General features: G+C 34.5%; 1 protein-coding gene and 1 pseudogene across 9 annotated transcripts in view; one reads left to right on the forward strand and one right to left on the reverse strand.

The window, feature by feature from the left end:
- The window catches only part of LOC135970365 (mesoderm-specific transcript homolog protein pseudogene), a 30,797-nt pseudogene extending 21,915 nt beyond the window's left edge, over positions 1 to 8,882 (reverse strand).
- Positions 1 to 21,749, forward strand: part of LAMA2 (laminin subunit alpha 2) — a 611,630-nt gene that overhangs the window by 61,567 nt on the left and 528,314 nt on the right. The window lies entirely within an intron of this gene.

The following is a 21,749-nucleotide window of genomic DNA, read 5'->3' on the forward strand; positions in this document are numbered from 1 at the left end:
CACATACATATAATCTGCACATATGCTTATTATGTATGCCCATATATATATATTATATTATATATTCATGTATATATATACATGTGAGGTGCTTAACAGAGTCCCTGGTACCAAATAAGCACTGAATCAACATTAACTATTATTATTTAGTTTGCCTGAAACATTCAAATGGTATAGCACTAAGGCCACGTAAAAATATCGTGTATCTCAGCTATTGAAACTTTTTTCAGATTTTTGGGTATCTAGGATAGAGAAGGGGAGGAAGGATCTAGTCACATAATATTTGAGAGTCAGAAAATTGTTTCAACAATAATGTGTTTGTATTTGTCTGTGTGAGGTTTCTATGATGGTCATTTTCATGGAGCCAGTCAAGCATTGACTTTGAAATTAGGCAGATATGAATTTGAATTGCAGTTTTCCCTCAACTAGCCATTTGACCTTGTACAAGTGACTTTAACTCATTTTTTATTATTAAAAAAATAGGGATTTTTCTTTGTAAGATTTTTCAAGAGGATTCAATGTGATAACAGGTATAAGTGCTTGGTAGAGGGCCTGCCATAGATAAATCCTCAATGAAGGGTAACTGTTACTAAAAGGAAGATATAAGGGGAGATACGACACCACTTCCAAATAAAAATCCTGGTTCAATGTTGGAGCAGGGGGAACCCCTTTAAGAGAAGCATCCTCCCAGCATAATGTCCAAAATGAAAATATTTCATTTGTAAGCATAAGAAAGGAGTCATTTTAAGTGAAGTGACCGACTTATCGAGCCAATCCACTGAGCTGTAGCTTGGAGTCTGAGTTACAAAGTAATCTATAGTGATCTGAGGGAATAATACAAACTCCAAGCTAATGATTGTAGAATAAATTCGACTGGTATTTGCAGTCAAGTGTCATTAAGGCTAATTCTCCTTTACAGAGGCAAAAACTTCTTATTGTCCCCAAAGCTGTTGATACAGTATGCAACTCAGCATGTTACAGAAATGTTGTTTATCCACTTTGGCTATTTTGTTAAAAAAAACTTTTCTACCCTTTTTATTTACTTATTTTTAAATTTCTATATTTAATAAGTAAACCAAGCTTCAACACTCTTTAGAAAACATTTCAGGCCAGTCGTGGGGACTCACACCTGTAATCACAGCACTTTGGGAGGCTTGTACAGGAAGATCGCTTGAGGCCAGGAGTTCAAGACTAACCTGTGCCACATAGGGATACCCTGTCTCTACAGAAAATGAAAAATAATTAGCCGGGCATGGTGGAACATGTCTGTAGTCTCTGATACCTGAGAGGCTGAAGTGGGAGAATTGCTTGAGCCCAGGAGTTTGAGGCTGCAGTGAGCCATGATGGTGCCACTGCACTCCAGCCTGGGCAATGGAGCAAGACCCTGTCTTGAAAAAAGAAAACAAAAACAAACCATTTCAAATTCAAACAATATATTTTTCTGAATTAAAAAAGAAAAAAATACTTTCTTTAAATATGTGAAAAAGCAAATGTCTTTTCTAGAGTATATTACAGTTTAACAGCTCTTGAAAATTCAGTTAAGTGGTCTAGTGCTGTGGTAATCTGGATGTTAGCTAAAAAGAATAAAAATTAATTCCATACATTATCAACAGCAAAGAATTTTGGAGTATCTACCATAAATAAGGAACTGCTTTAGATGCTGGAGATCTACATATGGTTAAGATATAATTTCAACTCTCAAGGATCTAGTTTGTTGAGAAACATAGGCATCATAACAAATAAATGTTCTTGAATTCAACAAAATTAAAGCTTGATTGTTCAGAAAGCAATGTCATCTATATTTAGCAGATCTGAGTTCACTTTTTGTATAAGTAGAAGGGTCACACTTTTATATTAATAGTGATAATATTATTAACATTGTTAGATTTCTTCCATGTACTTTCCTAGGTATTTTGTTTATTCCTAGAATTTTATAGAATAGGTAGTTTTTCTTATGTTAGCCTTCAGTTGCAGGTGATAGAAATCCAAACTGAGCATCTATTGACTCCTCTATCGATCTGTTCAGGGAAGTGCAGAGGAGACCTGCCTTCGCCATCTGTTGACCAGAGGACAAATCACATCGTCAGGACTCTCTCCTCTCTCCTCTCCGCTTTCCTCTTTGTTGTCTTTATTTTCACTAAGGCTCTCTTTGTAAGGTGCATAAAATGGCTATTAGTAGCTACAGGATTAGGTCGTGGTCTGTAGTAGTTTAAATCAGAGAAGGAAAAAGACCTCCTGTTCTTAAAGTCCCTATTAATCTCTGTTGGCCGTGCATAGGTGATGTGCCCAACCATGTGGGAACACAGGGCAGCTTAGGGCATATTTCCATAAATATCAGAGACGTGGTATTGCCTGATATATATTTCATAGCTAGCAAATGACAACTGGAATTGAAGTCCATGTTTCTTCCAAGTGATCACTCTCCCTCTGTTTAAGTACCTTTCAACTGAAACTGTTTCCTAGCGTTACTTTAATTTTGTGTGAAAAACTATCTTCTCAATTTTAAGTAAAAGCAATGAAAAAGGCCCTCTAATATTTTCTGCTCACAAAAAAATTAGCTTTACAGATAGTGGACTTCATCAGTAGATACAGTCTTTAAGGAAGGAAAACATAGTTCATATACAGTATTACTATACCACTTATTATGTAATGCCTCCTGGATTCTGTAATAATTGATGATCTGTGTGATCTACTTCCCATCTTCCAAGATGTGCCCCTCATTGAAAAAACAGAAACAAAACCTGTGTCTGTAGTATGTATATTTGTGCATTTAAATGTTTGTGCCCATGGATTTCTGTGTGTGTGTGTGACTGTATGTCTATGTATATGTACAGTGTTTGTGTGAGAGGCAAAGAGAAGAGAAAAAAAGTATGATGTTAGCTTATCAATATATTATAATTAAATTATGTTGACTAGTTTCTTTATCTTTCTCTTCCAAACTGATAAAAGGACAATTTTTGGTGCGCCATTTAAAAAGAGAAGAACTTTTCCCTGTATACTGAGGGCAATTTTAAAAGAAGGTAGTTTCTCAGATGTTTCTAGTCAAAATGACAAACCTACAAAGTACATTTGCATTACTCTATGTATACTTTATTGGCAGTGTCCTTTAAATGTTGAGTCCAAGCTAATTTTTCTTAATCTTCAAAAAGTTTAGGGATCAAATTGTATCCTGCAGATTTTTGTTGTTTTTGTTATGCTAAATTTCATTTCATCTCTTTTTCTCCTTTAGTTCTACAGGGAAATTAGGTCAAGATTGTTTGAAAGTAGACTTGAGTCCAAAAATTTGTCTCTTTGACCAGTAGATTGTTTACCAATTTTTAAAAATATAGCATGCATGTGGAAGAAAATGTTACTTTTGCATGTCAGCATGTTGTCATTATCATTAGAAGAGCACATCTTTCAAAGAAACAAAATATAAACTCCATAGTGATGCCTGATCTTATTCTTGAAGATGGCTATCATTTTAACTGTTATAAAACAGGAAGGAACATCATGGAGCATTAGATTATAATATCTACAGTCCCACTAGCACACCATTAAATAAAGTGAAGGTATGAATATTTAAATTAGAATTTGTTTTTTATACTATATTATGTCAGGAAGAAATTGCAAGCTCTGGAAATTCTTTGTGTCTTAGGAAAATAAGATTCCATTTTTTATAGCTCTTTTAAAAAAATACCTGCATCAGCAGACGATTGGTAACAGTCATCATATTTGGTGTTATTTAGTATTTCTTAAAAATGTGGCAGTTGTGTTTATGTGGGTGTGGCGTGTTGGCATTTTTACATTATCGATTTCCTTGATTCAATTTCTACTCTGTGCTGACCTGTCATATGGGATAAATATAACTACAGTAAAGCTCTATTGTACTTCAGTATAGTACAACAGATAAGTAAGCCAGACATAATACATTTGGGTTAAAAAAACTACAAAATCATAGAGGGGGAACTTTGTAAGAGCTTTTAAAACAATCTTTTGGTTTAAGGCAGAGAAGTATTCCACAATGAAACACTAGATTGCATAAGATGAGCCTGTGCATGTTCCAACTTAATTTTCTTTGTTACTCTAAGAACTCCCCATATATATGTAAATTTTAGCAGTATTAATGGGCTTTCTTCAGTGTATCAGAAAAAGATTGTAATTTGTGGATACAATCTTCTTCTGTCTCTGTGTCTTTGTCTATAAAATGAGAATAACAATAGTTCCTATCTACAAGTGTTATTGAGGAAATTAATGAATCATATGTAAAGAGTTCAGGACATTTCCTGGTATGTAATAAATGCCGTATCCTCATAAGCCTTTGCTTTGATTATCCCTCAGATCTTGTATTAAAAATACAAACCAAAGATTTATCACTACATTTAATAGAACCATTTTAATGACTGTTGGATTGAACTTTTCCTCTTTATAGAGATAGTAGCACTTACTACTATGGATAAAAAAATGCATGAACCACCTCAATAATAATTGTTATTTAGTATTTCCTTTTGAAGGGTGATTCTTACTATATTTTTGCTCACACCTGTACCGTATGAATTTATCTCTAGACACAGAGATAGAGGTTAAGTATATTTACTGGGACCACACAGCTAGGAATTGGCAGAACCAGGATTTGGGCACTAAAATCTGTGTACTTAACCACTAGCCTACATGGCCATTGGAAATGAATTATACAGAGATGAAAAGTTTTAGTTATAGATTCCCTCATTGAAACTCAAAAACAGCAGGCCAAATATGTAAAAGAACTCAAAATCGAGAATATTTTTGAAAATAGAATAAAATGTAATAGAAAAAAAATCACATTTAATAGTTTCTTTCTTCTATTACTTTTACCATTCCAGTTATGGGCATTTGGATACAGTTTGGGTTTAATAAAACCCCCAAGTATGGTTTTTATTAAAATAAACAAATCTATCATTGGTCAATACATCACATTTATCTCTCTTTGCTAATAGTGTCAAATCTGAACAGCAAATATAGAGCTACTATACAAAAATCAAAGATTTAAAAGTTTTAGCATTGTATCGAGCTATTAATCACTGTGAAAACATTTTGAATGCCTCCATTTTTTAGATGATAGCTACACATTAAAGAGGGAATGTAGGTAGAGTGGTTGATCAGTGTATCTAAATAGACTATAGTATGCAAAAACATTCAGTAAAATATATTCCTTGAGCAAAAAGAAAAAATAACGACAGCTGATCAAAACACATGAATTTATATGACTCAATACTTCTTACATTATCATACATTTTGCTACCACTTTTATGAAAACAATTCACAGAATTCACAATGTGAGGAGCAATTACCATCAAAGATACATAATAATATGCCATGCGGTATATAGAGCCACAGGATGAAGATGGCAGGTTTTTTTGAGCCATCAATTTTACTCAAGGGCATTTTTAAATAATATTTTAATATTAAAGGAAGCATATCATGCTGTAGAATAAAATTTATTTGAATTTTTAAAATCTCCAACCTGACTCTTCTATGAAATTTCAGAGTTGTGGCTGTTAAATTGGAACTATGCCACCAAGCCCTGGGGTATGTCTATTTATTCTTCTCTGCCTTTAGGGAATTTTTTAAAAAAGTTTGAGAAGCCGTGAGATAATGCAGCCTTCATAGTTATTCTGTTTGTAGATTGGTAGGAAATTTTTGATACTTATTATGAACCCAAGAGTGGAGGTGAAACACAGCACTGGATATTTTTATATGTGTTGGTCTATGTCAGTCAAATAGGATAGATAAAATGATAGTCTTGTTAGTGAAAGAAAATAAGGACAATTAATGTATAATAAACTTAAAGTTACATGATATGACAGCGCAGAATTAAAAGTATGTGTGTCTAGTAATTTTTTTTTTTTTACCTTGGCAATTGTTGCTTTCTTCGTAGGCTTTTCCTATTGTTTTCTGTCAAGACATTGCAGTCTGTTTTAATCATTATAATCTACTGCTTCTATTTCACTTGTCATATCATACTAATTCATGTTTGGTTCTCAACTAATACTATTTCAGGAGGTCACAAAGAAGGCTTTTTTTTTTTTTTTAAAGGAACACCAAAATCAAATGATGGTATGGTAGATTTTATGTGTGACTGAGCTTGTGTGGAGTGAAGAGAAATTCAAAATAAACTGCTCTCTGAGACACACTGCATGGAAATATCAAAGCAGTGCAATTCCCTCATAAATTAAAGGTTATACTGTCATTCTATTTTGGGCCCATCCAGAACATGATGTTTCGAGAGCCACAATTTCTCAGGACACTCTTCTGTTTTTGACTGTGGTACCAAGAAATTTGCCAGGGAAGGAATGACTTGCCTTTATTCTTTTCATTTTTAATCTTTACTCTTTATAAATTTAATTCTATTTTAGCAAATTAAGAATATTTTTCCAAAATCCTTTTAAATTATTGAGTGTTTATTATGAGTATTTATGATGTGCAAGGTGCCAGGCTAATCGCTGGTTGTATATAAAGGTATTTGGACTCCAGTACTATTCTATTTTTATTTTGTAGTCGGTGTGAATTTATAAATCACTAAATCTTTTAGGTTTAATACTCAAAACTCCTTTTGTCATCAATATACCTACCACAGACTGTAAGGGATTATTTCAAGTAGTCAGTTGGGGATTGATACAGTGTTAGTGTATTTACACCATTCTATCAATTTCAAGTGTGTTCTTTTATTCTTTTTCTTTTTTCTTTAATTTTTCCAGGCTGAAATAGTTATCTTTTAAAGTCTATTCTACAGCAGCTACTCCACTGCAGTCATTGCCTTTAGCTTTCTCTGGATCGCCATTAGGCCTCCTTGAAGTCGTGCTTATTACAGATACGTGAGGAGTGCATTTGGCGGGGGGAAAGGGGGAAACAGATGTAGAATAATTCTTTTTTGTTGTTGTTTTTAACACCGTTTTCTATGATGGCCAGTGTTTCACTGATCTGGTTAGCTGTCTCAGTGGCTAGATGGTTTGTCTTGAAGAGCAGTTTACACTGAGTAGTGACCAGGTCCTTGAGAGCTCTTAGCTCATCATTCTTTAAGTATAATTTGGAGTATTCTTCCCAGTCTGTACTACTTCATGCTTTTTTTTTTTTTTTGCCTATTGTATTTAGAGTTTTTCCTGAAATGAATTTCTCACTATGTATTTGACTACCAGGAAGAGTTGTATCATCTGCAACTTTGAGGTTTCACTTGAAAATCCTCTTAGCTCATACAGGGAATACTTCATTCCAGTAGGTCCTTAATGTCCTTCCCTGTTTCCTGTTTCTAATCCATTTATTGCTCTTTGAAGATTACCTTCTACTCCTTTTTCTTATTATAAAATATTGCATATTCATATTAAAATCTGGAAAATTCATAGAAGCAGAAATAAGTAATCTAATGAATCAAAAACAAAGTAGTGTTTATTAATCATTGCAATTATTTATGAATTTTGGTTTTAATTTTTCAACATTTGGTCTACTCGATCTGTGGCACACATTGTTCTATGAAATCCAAACAATGTTATTGTAAAGTCTCTGGGCTTCTTAGAGCAAAAGTTTTAAAACCATCATTTATATGTTTAATATATTTTTATCTATTTCTAGATTTATTTTAAAGGCAGAAAAATAATATAACAGGCTCCTGGGTATCCATGGTGTTTATGTATTATGAAGAAATGAAATATTACTCATACAGTCGAAACCCTAGCATTAAATTCCTTCCCCTCCCTTCAGAGGGAACCTATTATAATTTATAATTTGTGATCATGAATGATTTCAACTAATTGTTATGATATTTGTATTTATTCTGCACCTTCACTCTCATCATCATCCTTACAATAGGCTTTATCTTCTGGAACTATGTATAATATTGATGTGCTTTGGTTTTAATCCTCACCTGCCTCTTGCCTCAGCAAGCTCTAGGTTGTATTTTAAAGGAGGTTAAATATATTTTCACTGAATTTAATAGTATCTAAGTAATACCTTTCGAAGAGTCAAATAATACGGAAAAGCTCATAACAAAAAGTTGCAATTCTTCTATCCCTCCTTCACTCTCAGAGACATGACTGATCTATCTTAGCTGTTTCTTCTAGCATTTACCTCCGGATTTAAAAATAATATATTTAAACAACTATAACTTAATTTAAATATTTTAGACATTATCTCTTCCTTTCCTAGTATGGAAGACAAAGGTGGAGCGCTCTCATCTGACCCTCACACATTTCTGCCTACATCCTGCAACACACACTTAAAATAAATATTTAATGCTAACATTATTAAAACTATATAAATATTACTCACAGCTGAGCTCTGTGGTGCACTGTGTCTCCTTTTTCTTTTTTTTTTTTACATGGTTGCCTGGCGTTAATAATTGCCTTGTTTTTAAAAATTAGTCTTAGTTTACTATATACATTTTCCTAATTTTAAACTACACACTCTGACAGAATTATTAAACTCCCTTCAGTATGTTTCATCGCATTTGGAAATCTATTAATTGATGATTTTTGTTATTATTTGTGTTTCATTGTTAAGAAAAACCATCCTGATGCTTTTCTCTCCCACATTTTTGTAACTTCCTTAGAAAGAGGGAAGAAAAGGTAAATGTTTTCCATAAATTATGTGTCTGAAGATGCCGTAATTCCCCCCTCTTTTAGATATAAGCCGGCTCTAGAATTCTAGGTGGAAAGCATGTCTTCTCAGAATTTGAAGATACTGCTTCATGGCTCTCAATTCTTCACTCATCTTACGCTATGAACCCCGGGGTCTTTACATCCCTTGAGGACTGAAGCATGTTTCCACTTCGGGTCCTTTGCACTGGCTGGTCTTCTGTCTGGAATGCCTCTCCCCAAAATATCTTCTGGCTGACTCTCGTTTCTTCTTAGAGAATTGCTAAGATGTACCATTCCCAATGAGCCCCCTCTTGTCCTTTTATTTATTTTTGCAAACTGCCCCTGCCCACTGCCATTCCTGGTCTCCATAAACAAGTCTTAGTATTTCTTTCCTTTCTCTTTTCATGTTCAAATACACTATATAGTTTACTCATGTATTAGGTAAACTTTTTATTGCCTCTCTCTGTACCCCCCAAGCTACTTCCTGACCCTTGAAAAAATGTAGATTCCATGATGGTATAAAATTTTTATTACTTTAAAAATTTTTTCTAAATTAATAAATTATGAAACAATAATATATTCAAAGCAAATAGATGTATGCCTAAACACCTAGAAAAGTGCCTGGCACATGTTAGAAATTAAAAAGTATTTGTTATGAATAGTTTCATGATTTTCCACATTGAAGTTGCAGAGTCTTGCCAATTTCCCCCATCTTACATATGTGATCAGATTTCTGCATCTGTAAACTTTTAGGATTTTATCTTGATCCCAAATGTTCTGCAGTTTGATCACAATATGACCGGTGCTATGAATTTTTTGACCCTGGAAATTCATACCTCTAACTTATAGATTTTAATTTTTCATTATTAATTATTTAACAATGTGCTATTTATTTATGGAACTCTTCTTAGTTGGATATTGAATTTCATGGATTAATCCCCTAGCTTTTTGTCTTTTCTGTATTTTGATTTGCCTCTCTCTCTTTTTTTTTTTTTTTTTTTTTTTGAGACCAAGTCACACTCTTGTCCGCCAGGCTGGAGTGCGATGGCATGGTCTCAGCTCACTGCAACCTCTGCCTCCTGGGTTCCACGATTCTCTGGCCTTGGCCCCTCTTCCTGAGTAGCTGGGATTTCAGGTGCCTGCCACCACGCCCGGCTAATTTTTGTGTTTTTAGTAGAGACGGGGTTTCACCATGTGGACCAGGCTGGTCTAGAATGCCTGACCTCAGGTGATCCACCCGCCTCGGCCTCCCAAAGTGCTGGGATTACAGGTGTGAGCCACCTCACCCGGCTGATTTCTCTTTTCTTTTATTTCCTTTTCTTTATATTCTATTGTTTCCCCTGGGGAGACTTCCTCACCTTTGTCTTACAACATTTTTAAAATTATCATAATTTTATTTTTAATAACTCTTTTGTGCTTTGAATAGCCTTTTAAAAATTAATGCCTCATCCTGTTCTTGTTTCGTGCATGCCGTATGTTTTGCTAGTTCTCCGAGGATGTTGACTCATTTTTGAAGTTTTTAATCCTATTTTTCCCTTTGTTTCCTCCTCTGAATGCCTTCATTCTATTTCTCTGTTTTGTTTACTTTCATGGGAGATATAAAATTTCTGGGAAAATTTTGCTGTCCAATAATGTTTAGCTGAGACACTAAAATTGTTAAATCTCTGTATGTTAGAAAAACATGTTAACTCAAGTATGAATGAGGTATCATTTCATTGGAAGACTCCCAAATATCCTCTCAGTAGGTTATTTTTATGAACAGGTATTTTCCAATCTTTGTCTGCTAGCATTTCTGTGGAGAATGGAGCATGAGCTAAGGATGAGAATAATCACATTCTACAATATGTAGATTTTCACTTTTTCATTTTTGGTATGAAATCTTATCCTCACCCCTCATCCTTCACTGCATGGTAATTGGACACTTTCTTATTAAATTTCCCTAGAGAATTTTATTAAGGTTCTGTAGAGGGACAGAACTAATAGGATGTATATACATATTATATATAGGATATATATGAGATATATATAATATATAGGATATGATATGATATATATGAGATATATATAATATATAGGATATGATATGATATATATGATATGATATATGATAGTTATATATATGATAGATATGATATTATATGATATGATATATATGAGTTTATTAAGTATTAACTTACATGACTGCGCATATATATATATATTAACTTACACGATCACAAGGTCCCATAATAGGCTGTCTGCAAGCTGAGGAGCAAGGAGAGCCCAAGTCCCAAAACTGAAGACCTGGAGTCTGATGTTTGAGGGCAGAAAGCATCCAGCATGGGAGAAAGATGTAGCCTTGGAGTCTAGGCCAGTCTCTCCTTTCCACATTTTTCTGCCTGCTTTATATTTGCTGGCAGCTGATTAGACTGTGCCCACCAGATTAAGGGTGGATCTGCCTTTCCCAGCCCACTGACTCAAATGTTCATCTCCTTTGGCAACACCCTCACAGACACACCCAGGATCAATACTTTGTATCCTTCAGTCCTATCAAGTTGACACTCCGTATTAACCATCACAAGAATAAATTCCCAGTAGCCTCTTGTCAGGTTCAGCAATGGGATAGTAACTAGGTTTATAGGGTTGGCAGGGGGATCTGGATACCTAACTAAGATTTTGCAGCCTCAACATTTACTCCAGTCTTGTAAGTTACTTGGTGCTTCAAATTTCAGAGACATTCTGGGGATCAGCAGCTCAAATAACACTTCTTGCTGTGGTTTGCTCCTCCCCTTTGCAGACACATCCTATCCCCAGCTTTCACTGCTCTGGGCTAATACCACTCACTCCATCCACTTTCCTTCCATCCTATATGAATTTGTTAACATTTCTTTTCTGATGTCATCCTCTGGCCCATATATATACATATTATATATATATTTTATATATATATATATGACTTAACTCTTATTTTAGTAGATTTGTGGGTTATAACAGCATTTAAGTGTGTGTGTTCACCATCAGGTTTAACCAAAGTCCTAGGCCTGAGTATTTCAATCTGAAGAACAAACAGAATACGATCTTACTTTCGTACCTCTATTTTTGATAGTCTGTAATACTGAGCCCTATCTATGCTTTCAATCAAATTACCAATGGTATGAAACTCTTTAATTTTGTGTGTCTCACATTAATACAGAGAAGTAAAGGGGGGCTTCCGAGCCTCTTTAACTGCATGACTATTGTGAGGAGGATGCTTATGAGTTGTTCTTCATTTCCATGGGGACAAGGACAATCAAAATACAGTATAACTACATTCAGAGTGTTATTAAAAGTTAGGTAGTACCTTTTAATTGTTAAACAATAAAGTAGTAACATTTTGCTCATTAGGCTTGTGCTTATCAAGACAAAGAGGCCTGATTTACTGATTTAGTAATTTTGTCCAAGGCTTTGACATCCATATGATGTAGACCTCTGGGTACCAAAGAAGTCTATAAATCCCAATCACAACTGTGATTAATTATGAAAATCTTCTGCATGTATTTCTTTAGCTGATGACAGAGGTAGAATCAATTAAATACTTTAAGTTTACTGCCCCTATTTCTCTTCATTTGAAAACAGCTCAAAAATCTCTTATTAATGAAAGAAAGTGTAACAATCAAATACTCACATTTCTCCTGAATAAAACAAACTACTGATGAGAGACTAAGATAATCATTTTTAGTATCTCTGTTTGTTTATTTATTTATTTATAAGTGAAACAAGACATGATTATATTGGGAGAAGAATAGTGACCCAAGGACTAGATGCCCTTCTTCTGGTACAGTTCTTTCACTATCTGGTATACCTCTGAAGTGCGATTGAACATGACTGATCATAACCAGATAATCTTTAAAGCCCTTATCCTCCCTCCCTTTCTGTATTTTTACTTTTCTTCCCTTCTTGATGCTAAGACCTTGATACCAAGTTGTTCACAACTGACCCACATTCTAGGGTGAAATGATGGTGCATGTTGGAGACAAATATACAAATAAAAACCATATGGTTACATTACTACTGTGAAATGTATGTAGAAAATGCTGGGGTAATATGGACTATTTTCTTAATAATCTAATTTCTTACCTAATAGACAGTCAACATTTCCAGTCATGGAAATGAACTATGTCCACATGACTGAAATCCTTCACATCTGGCTATCTTTAGGCACTAAATTGTGTCACATTGACTGAGTATTTTCCACAGAGTGCTTTGTTTACCGTTGTAAAATCTTAAACCAAAATGTTACATCAAAGGAAGAGTTGCATCAAAAGAACCTCAGCAAAACCTCAAAACAACCAAACACTCCACTTCTCTGTTTAAATTATTAGCAAAAGCAGCTCTGTTATCCCAGCTTCTAAGCTAACCAGACTCATCATTTTGGCCTTTCATGTATGCTTTTCCCATGGCCAAAACGTCCGCAAATTACTAATAAATGCTGGCAAGGAGAGAGGTTAAAACAAGGAAGCCATGCGTTTTAGCTGACAAAACATTCACTGAAATGCTATCTGGGTGAAGCACTGAGAAATTCATCATCTGAATAGTCTAAATTATAGTACATGAAGAATGCAACTTGCTAGGGGGACATACCTTCAGCATTATTCGAGGTTAATTTAAACCAACATGCAGATGTTTGTATGCTTCATGTGTGGTATCCCAAAAGGTTGTGTTTTCTCTTTTGATCTTTGAATATGCTGATTACCTTTCATGAACAGTGGCATTCAATGCACTTTGAAGAAAACATAATCTTTTTCTTTGAAGGTAACTTGTAAGAAAGAGAAATCATTAAAGCCTGGAGTGTAGGATTGTTGTTGACTGAAATGGTATCAAGTGAGTTGAATGCCCCCTATTTTAAAAGTGGGCATGATCTCTATTATTACTGAAAAAAAATCTGCATTTTATGTTATATCTGACACGGGAAAGGGATGCTTGATGAGTAGCCAATGAAGTTGAACTGGCTGTATTTTCCGACTGACTTGTTTTTCTTATGAAGGCAGCAGTTTAGTAAAATTGTGTTTGTTTTTCTTTCTGATAGTCTCTAATTGAAGTTTGAAGGTTCATTACACAGTGCCTGGGAATATGCTGTCAAATACAATTCACCTCTCCCACAGTGAATGTTGGCATGATTTTATAGGACAGGGCACTCTAGAGCTCAGCTGTCATAATATTTGGCTCCAATTTCATTCATAATGGACAGAATATCTACAATGTTTTGAATCCCTACTTTCAAATGTCAGTGCACTGGAACAAATATTAAAGAATGGGTTTGAATCTAAGCAGATGAATATAGGCCTTCAAACAACATGTTGTATGTTGTTTCCTTCAATTATGTTGAAATAATGTAACCTTAAATGTTTCACAGATGTATCACTTGAAATCTAAAACACATACTACTCATCAAAGTCATCTTTATTTAAGCTTAGGAAGAAAAATAAAAATCTAAAATGTTTGCTCTTAGTCCACACACACTTCTCATCTGGCAGGACATTTCTGATTTTATCTAGGAAATTGAATATATGTCAGGTAGGTTTGGGTTGCTGGGTAAATGAGTGTGCTTCAGTGTCAGGACTGTTTTTATTAACAGATTTTATAAACTGACTTGGTAGTTTCCAGTTCTGTGGCAAGAACAATCTATCATAATAAACCTGTAACATAAATGTACAGAATACATTCCTGTTTCAAGAGTCTATAAGAGGAGTCCCCTCATGAACAATTTATATGAGAGGATTATAAAATGAAGTTCAGCAGTAGCACAAGCAACTGTGGTGAATGGTGTGTTGTTAAGGTACTTTAAATCATGAAAAAAATATACTTTCAAGGATTTATTAATCTTACTCCAAATATGTATATTTTGGTAAATAGCAATTGGAAAGAAGAGTTTGTATTTCTTAGAAGCACAGAGCTGACCAATATATTGGAAAACTAAATAAAGCCGGCCAGTGATCTCTGTTCTGAGTGAAATAATTTGCTCTGTTTGACATCTGGATGGCTATGTCAGTGTCACTTTATTTTTCTTTTGTGCAAGTTTGATAAACTCTTTAAATACTAATGTGTATTTTAGAAAATGCAAATTCTGTTATATTCCAGGAGGAAGGAAATTGCCTTAGGATATGAATCAGATTTGATAACGTGATCATCAACTGAACTATATCTTATTTATTTAATTATTCTAAATTGATAACATCATGAAAGATAATTGAGATTTTTCCAATTTTATTTTACTCTTGCTTCTTGCTTATTTGAATCATTCATTTTATTCTTCTTCCTACTCAGAGAGGCTAAGCTCTCAAAAGGAAAGAAGTAATTTATTATGTGTAAGTTTCTAAGCATAGATATTTTTCAACAAACACATAAGCAATTATTGAGGACATTATTACTTATGTCACATAAAAACTGTATTTAAATAGGTTAAAAATATTTTCTGGTGAGTTTTATTTATTTTACAATGTTTACAAGTGAATCGTCAAGATGTCTCCCAATATTATTTCCTCTCCAGATAGCAACCTTTAAATCCTCCTTAAGTCATCTTTTATTCCAGTTTTCCTTTTTTTTGAGTTTAAAGGAAATAAATTATAACAATACAAAACTTATACTCTTGATCCCATAGCTTCTCTTTTCTGTTGAAATATAGCTTGCTTTTTGGAATATTAACATGTAAACCAGAGGTGTTTATTTTCTTCTTGTTGTTGTTTGTTTGTTTGTTTTTTGAACAATCTGACTATTCTAAAACACTTTTTAGGATATTACTAATTGTCAATCAGGAATTGAGATCCACAGATAAACTTATCAGAAACAGAAAATTCTTTTGAATACATTTTTAATATTTAAATAGTCACAGATCAGCACTAATTTTTTTTTTAAAGATTTTATTAAATAGGTAGGACTTCACATTGGATTCAACCTCGTATTTAAAATGCAAATACTTTTTTTTTTAATGCACAAAAGTTATATGTTTTTTTTTTATTTGCTTGTTTTGTTTTGTTTTTGTTTTTTGTTTTGTTTTGTTTTGTTTTTAAATTTATTTATTATTATTATACTTTAAGTTGTAGGGTACATGTGCATAACGTGCAGGTTTGTTACATATGTATACTTGTGCCATGTTGGTGTGCTGCACCCATCAACTCGTCATTTACATCAGGTATAACTCCCAATGCAATCCCTCCCCCCAATTCTGAAAGAATGTATAAGAGGCTATTAATAATAATAACTAATAACTGAAGGTGGGCTGTGAGTGGAGACTGAAAACTAGATCAATGGCAGACAGCTATGAGAAAAATACATATATATTTTATATATCTGTGAATTTTGTTCTTGAACTATGTGAATTTCTTTCTTTCTCAAAAACATAAATTTAAAAATAATGATTGCACAAGTAAATTCTGAAACATTACTAGATTAAAATAAAATAAAATAAAATGCAAATACTTTCTGATTTCTCTTTTTGCTAAGTAATATTCTAAGAGATTAGTCATATATTTTAAAATGTTGTGACTGTTTTTATGTTCCATGTTTGTATAAATGTAGAGATTAGACACTTGTTTAAGATCCTTAAAGATCTGAGATAAATTATTTTTGAGAAATACAAATTTCTTTCTGTAATTTCTACCTTCTGTGAATAACTTCCTGAAGACTGTTCTGTTGCTCTTGGTTTATATGCAGGTCTCTTAAAATAAAAAATAAAAATAAAAAACAATACATGAGGACAAAGACTGGAAATAAAGGAAAAATAATTTAAACTCAAGGGATTTTCTTGGGTAAGGCCTCAGAGAATGTTCCAGCTGTTCTTAAGAAAGGCATTGTATATAAAGGCCACATTTAGCTGAATCGATTGAAAAATCCTTATTATTTTGAGAAATAATTCAATTGTTGTCTCAATGCTAAATATTCATGAAAAGTATCTATTCATTCACGTAATCCTTTTTAAAATAAAGTAATTAGAAAAAACAGGTCAATGTGCTAAGAAATGAGCTTTTCTTTATCGAATGGTTAATTCTTTATTAAATGGTTATTCTTTAAAATGAGCAAAGATGAGCTCTGCAAATAAGGTACTTGTAATAATGAAAGTACTATATGCAGGAATACTGGCTTTTTGTTTTTAATCTGCAATTGGTTAATTAAATTTCATTGTGAATGTATTGCATAAAATATATTTCAAAGGCACCATTCTTCCTCATAATACAACTAGCGAAGGTCCAAATTTCAGTGACTCAAGTGTAGGTGGGAAAAAGTCCTCACGGACTTTACGCAAATTGTTAGAAAAGCTTATGTAAACATGACTACTGTGAATACAGACCAGGGACGTGCCCCAGAGTCAATGCGTTCTATTCACTTGCTGCTACAATGCTTTCAGGCCTAGGCTCTTTGCAGACAGAGAGCAGCATCAGGGAATGGTTAGTACCTGTGCCCAGCGGGGTTTGTTGAACTGCTAATGGACACAGGTAGATTCAAGTCCTCTATCATTCCCAAAGACATACAAAATCAAATATTGACTTAAAGAGAAATATAAATGAAATAAATTCTAAAAGGAAAAGAAAACAAAGAAATGTCTTTTACAAGGCACTAAAGAAAGACACAAAGGAACGTTCATATAGATTATTTTATTCAATATTTATTGAGCAAAACGTTTGTGCCAGGCACTGTTAGATTGGCCTCATGAGCTTTGCATGGGCACCCACTTGCTATATATCAGGCTTGGAAACATACTCCTGACCAGCATTTATGCTAGATGTGATTTCTGTCTCATACTGTGCTGAGGGAGTGACTAAAATCTATATTGACCAATACCTGATGAGTATATTTGACAGATGTTTAAAAATTAACCCTGCTCAAAAGTGTAAGGGAATCTCTGCTAATCAGGATCATAGGTTTGCACGGGTTCCTAGGAGGAAAAGAATGAGTGTGACCAGTTTATACACCAAGCATCAAAGGATTCCGTTCTCTCCCTAGGGAAACACAGATTTTACTGCTCAGTGGATGATGAAAATTTGATTCTGACTTTTACACCTCAGATTATTTCTAAGTTATTCAGTCTTAGCCTAGGATTCCCAGCCCCAGGTCCATCGTTGCTCAAGGGTAAGATCACAGACCTAGTGCCTGCATTGTTCCCCTTCTGCCCAAGTCGTGAGGGCCAATTTTGCTCCCTAATAATTTGCATTAAACAAACCAATCACTAGATTCCTTCTACAGATGAAAATGCATTTATTCAATCAAACAAAAGGGAATCCATGTGAGGCAACTAAGGAAAGGCTTTCCCTCCAGTCTGGTGAGCAGTGGCTATGGCTCTGCTGGCTCTATTTTGGGAGGTCTTTATAAATGACCACAATTAAGCTGTAGATGTACTCATGCCCTAGATGTAACCATCTGTTCTGGGGAATATGGCTTGGTAAACCCATTGGTGTCTAACACTTATTCATGTCATTCATTCATTCATTTATTCAAACAAATATTTTTGAGCTCTTATGAGATGCCAGGCACTGTTCTAAGCAATGGGAAAACAGAAGTAAACAAGTGCCCATTCTTATGATGCTTTATTTTAGAGGGGATGGGAAGAAGGAGAAAAAACTAATGAATAAGGAAAGAAATAAATCAACAAGATAATTTCGTATAATGCTAAGGATGAGAAGAAATGAAAACAGGTGTTGGAATAGATCATGGGGTGGGAGTTAACTGAAAGGGTAGTCAAGAAAGGCCCTGCTAAAGAAGGGTTGAGTTGGTTAGAGCCCAGTGAGGGACTTTCCAACTCTGGAGATGTTTGCAGAGAAATGCAGAGGTCCTAAGATGGGAATGAACATCTCATGTAGGGTATAGCTTCTCATGTTTGAGAAACAGAAACAAGGCCCTAAAGGATCTAATATTGTGAGCCAGGATAAGGGCAGCCAGGGTAAGGGCAGATGACAGGTAGGACCTTGTACTGTGTATGTAGGACCTTGTACATGTAGAAGTCAGATCACGTGGGACCTTGTGCTTCGTTTGAATTTTATTCTAAATGTTGGGAATCGATTAGATGATTTTGAAAATAATACTTGCTTAATACTGTGCCACTCTGCCTACTTTCTGAGAAACAGATCATAGTGAGACAAGGGTTGGAGGCAGGCAATGCTTCTACAGAAGACTTTGATGGGTTCGGTTTCTATAATTTCCAAACTCAACTTTGATGGGTTTGGTTTCTATAATTTCCAAACTCTGCAGGAGACCACTACAGCTTCCTTCTCAGATGCTCTTATTTACTATGGGTCCAAACCCCTCAGCAGATAAAATCTGGCATCAATAACACTGCCAATTCTGGCTAACACCTTGGCCAGTGGAAAGGATTAATATAACAAGAGGGGAGACAACAGATGGAAAACCATTTCTTTTACCTCTTTTTTGGTCTCCACAGGATGACAGTAACACTTTGTGATAATCACATGTATGCAATTTACCAGAAGTTTTGAAATCTTAGATTACCACTAACATTCCAATTTCTAAAGGCAGTGGACATGAATTCCTGCAGCTCTCTGTTAATACATTTTAGCTGTTAATATTATAGTACAACTTCCTACATAGTTTTAAAAATTTAGGTTAATGTTTCCTGTTAATTAATTGATTGATTGATTTTTTTTTTTTTTTGAAATGGAGTCTCACTCCGTTGCCCAGGCTGGAGTGTAGTGGTGTGATCTCAGGTCACTGCAACTTTGCCTCCCAGGCTCAAGTGATCCTCCTGCCTCAGTCACGAGAGTAGCTGGGATTACAGGTGCATGCCACTACGCCCAGCAAACTTTTGTATTTTTAGTAGATATGAGGTTTCACCATGTTGCCCAGGCTATTCTCAAACTCCTGAGCTCAAGTGATCCACCCACCTAGGCCTCCCAAAGTGCTGGGACTACAGGCATGAGCTACCGCACCCAGCTTCCTGTGAATTTAAAGTAAATTAATATTATGTACACAGAAGTGACAGCAAAAATGCTTCTATTTGGATAAAACAAAAAAAATAAAAGTACTTTAAAAGTGAAAGATACCACATACTTTAGAAATAACTGGTATTTGTATGCAAGCAGGCCCAAATCTAACTTTGTGTGAAGATCAAAGTCAAGTACAATCATAGCTCATGTTGCAGTTATTTCGAGGTCTCAAAAGGGATAACAAAAATCTATAATAAAAAACAGAATCTGGGTTAAAATCAGTGGAAATAATTTTTATTTCAGGATTAAATAAATTGAGTGAAATTAAGTATCTGGCTTTTGGAGGAAAATACGATGTCTTATTCTTTAAATATCTTTAAATTTATAAGCCATAAACTGCAAGTCACTAGCATCATTATGTTGATGAATTACCAGGTTTAATTCTTATAAAAATTGAAATTATCTTCTGAATGCTAATTCATATTTTAGCCACAGGTAGTTTTTGTTTTGTTTTGTTTTGTTTAATCAATAATTCCTGAAAGAATGAAACTTATTTGACTTTTATTACATGACAAGGTTTAAAAAAATTTGCTTGAATAAAACATTATGGAGCCTGAATTCAAAGCATAAAGGCAGAAAGTAAAGTATGAAGATCTTTCAAATGTCTGTCACTTTTAATAGTTTTGTTCTGTTATATGACCTGCGAATGTTAAGAGTCTGTAAGAGTTTCTTCAGCTGCATTTGATTTTACCAACACCCTGTGGGTACAGTTAAGAAGATGACTTATTTGAGGCTTTATAACTGAAAGTGGATATGGTTTAAATGTTCAACAGATATAAACATACTTTAATTAAGAATAAATATTTTTATAAGATTGCTCAAATGACTTCTCTCAAAAATTTATTCTAGAACATCAGCAAATAAATTTGCATTACAAAATAGAAAATTCAGTTGTGGAAAATCATATTCTAACTTATTCTGATGATGTATTTCCCTTGTCAGGAAGCTTTTCCTTGAAGCGTGTTTTATAATTTGTGATAGAATTATCATCACTAAGTTGATCATTGCCCATTGGTTAGTCTACATTTACTGCCTTTTAGTGACATGAGCTCAATTCTAATTAAGAATGAGAATAGCCTATAACTGTAAACATGGATAGCTACATGTGTCTCTAGTGAGAGGTACTAGTCCTCTTTGACATTTCTCTTAAAGCGAAATTTATCTGGGGTAGTGATGGTTCTACTGGTAGCCATGTGGGAAGATAAGGAGCCCAAGATATTCATTTCTACTGCTGGCATGAGGAATGCTGTTTTTCTGCTCCATGCCAGTCTCTCATTTGATTCAGAAAGATTTGTGTGTCCTTAGCTTTGACCATCAAGAAGAGTCCGTCTCCTTTGCCCTCCTGTGCCTGGTGCCTGAAAGACCTAGTGAAGACTGAAAGAAAAGTTTTTATTTTTTTACATAGTGAAAGCACTTCAAAGCATTTTGTTATACATATCTGTAATTTAACACGATACCTATATTGATCATTTACATTTCAACACATTATTTTTGCAAGTAATGAACCGTTCTTAAGTGCTTAGTGTTGTCATAGGCATAAATCAAGTAGGATACCTGCCCTCAAGAAAGTGTATGATTTTATGCATTGAGATAAGAGAGGATTACTTTCACAGAAACAAACAAATAATTATTTAACAAAATGGAGAACTTAGGCTCATAGGTGAATGTGAGAATATGGAGGAGAATGAAAATCATTGCCAGGTGAGTGGTCAAAGAGTGCATTCTAGAAAAGGTGGTACTTGCACAGGGGTTTGAAGGATGCACTGGGATTAAACAAGAGAGAAATGAGAGGGAAGACAGATCTTCCAGACAGAGTGTCTAGAAGCAGAGCCAGCAGCAGATTTCAGTGTAAGCAATTTATTGAAAAAGTCCTCTCAGATGATATCTGTGGGAGGATAAAAAGAAGCTGAAAAGGGTAGGGGAAAAAGTAGACAAAGATGTGATCTCCAAAGTTGAGCCTCAGACTGATACATGGCATGGTCTGAAGGGAGAATTGCACCACAGAAGTGGGTACCCCTTAAGGAACTGGATGCCGGGATTTTACACCTCATATCTGTCAGTTATTGGCTCCAGGTTCAAGGGGTAGGGGGAAGTGCAAGTGATGTATCTTGCTAAAGGTCTCACTGTGAGGACGCTCTCATTCAAAAAGGCAGATCTCTGGAATGAGGCAGCTGCAAGCCATTAGCAGCCAAGTCTTGCCTCAGCTGAGAGA

This window comes from Macaca fascicularis, chromosome 4 (genome assembly GCF_037993035.2).
Source record: "Macaca fascicularis isolate 582-1 chromosome 4, T2T-MFA8v1.1".
Taxonomy (NCBI): Eukaryota; Metazoa; Chordata; class Mammalia; order Primates; family Cercopithecidae; genus Macaca; species Macaca fascicularis.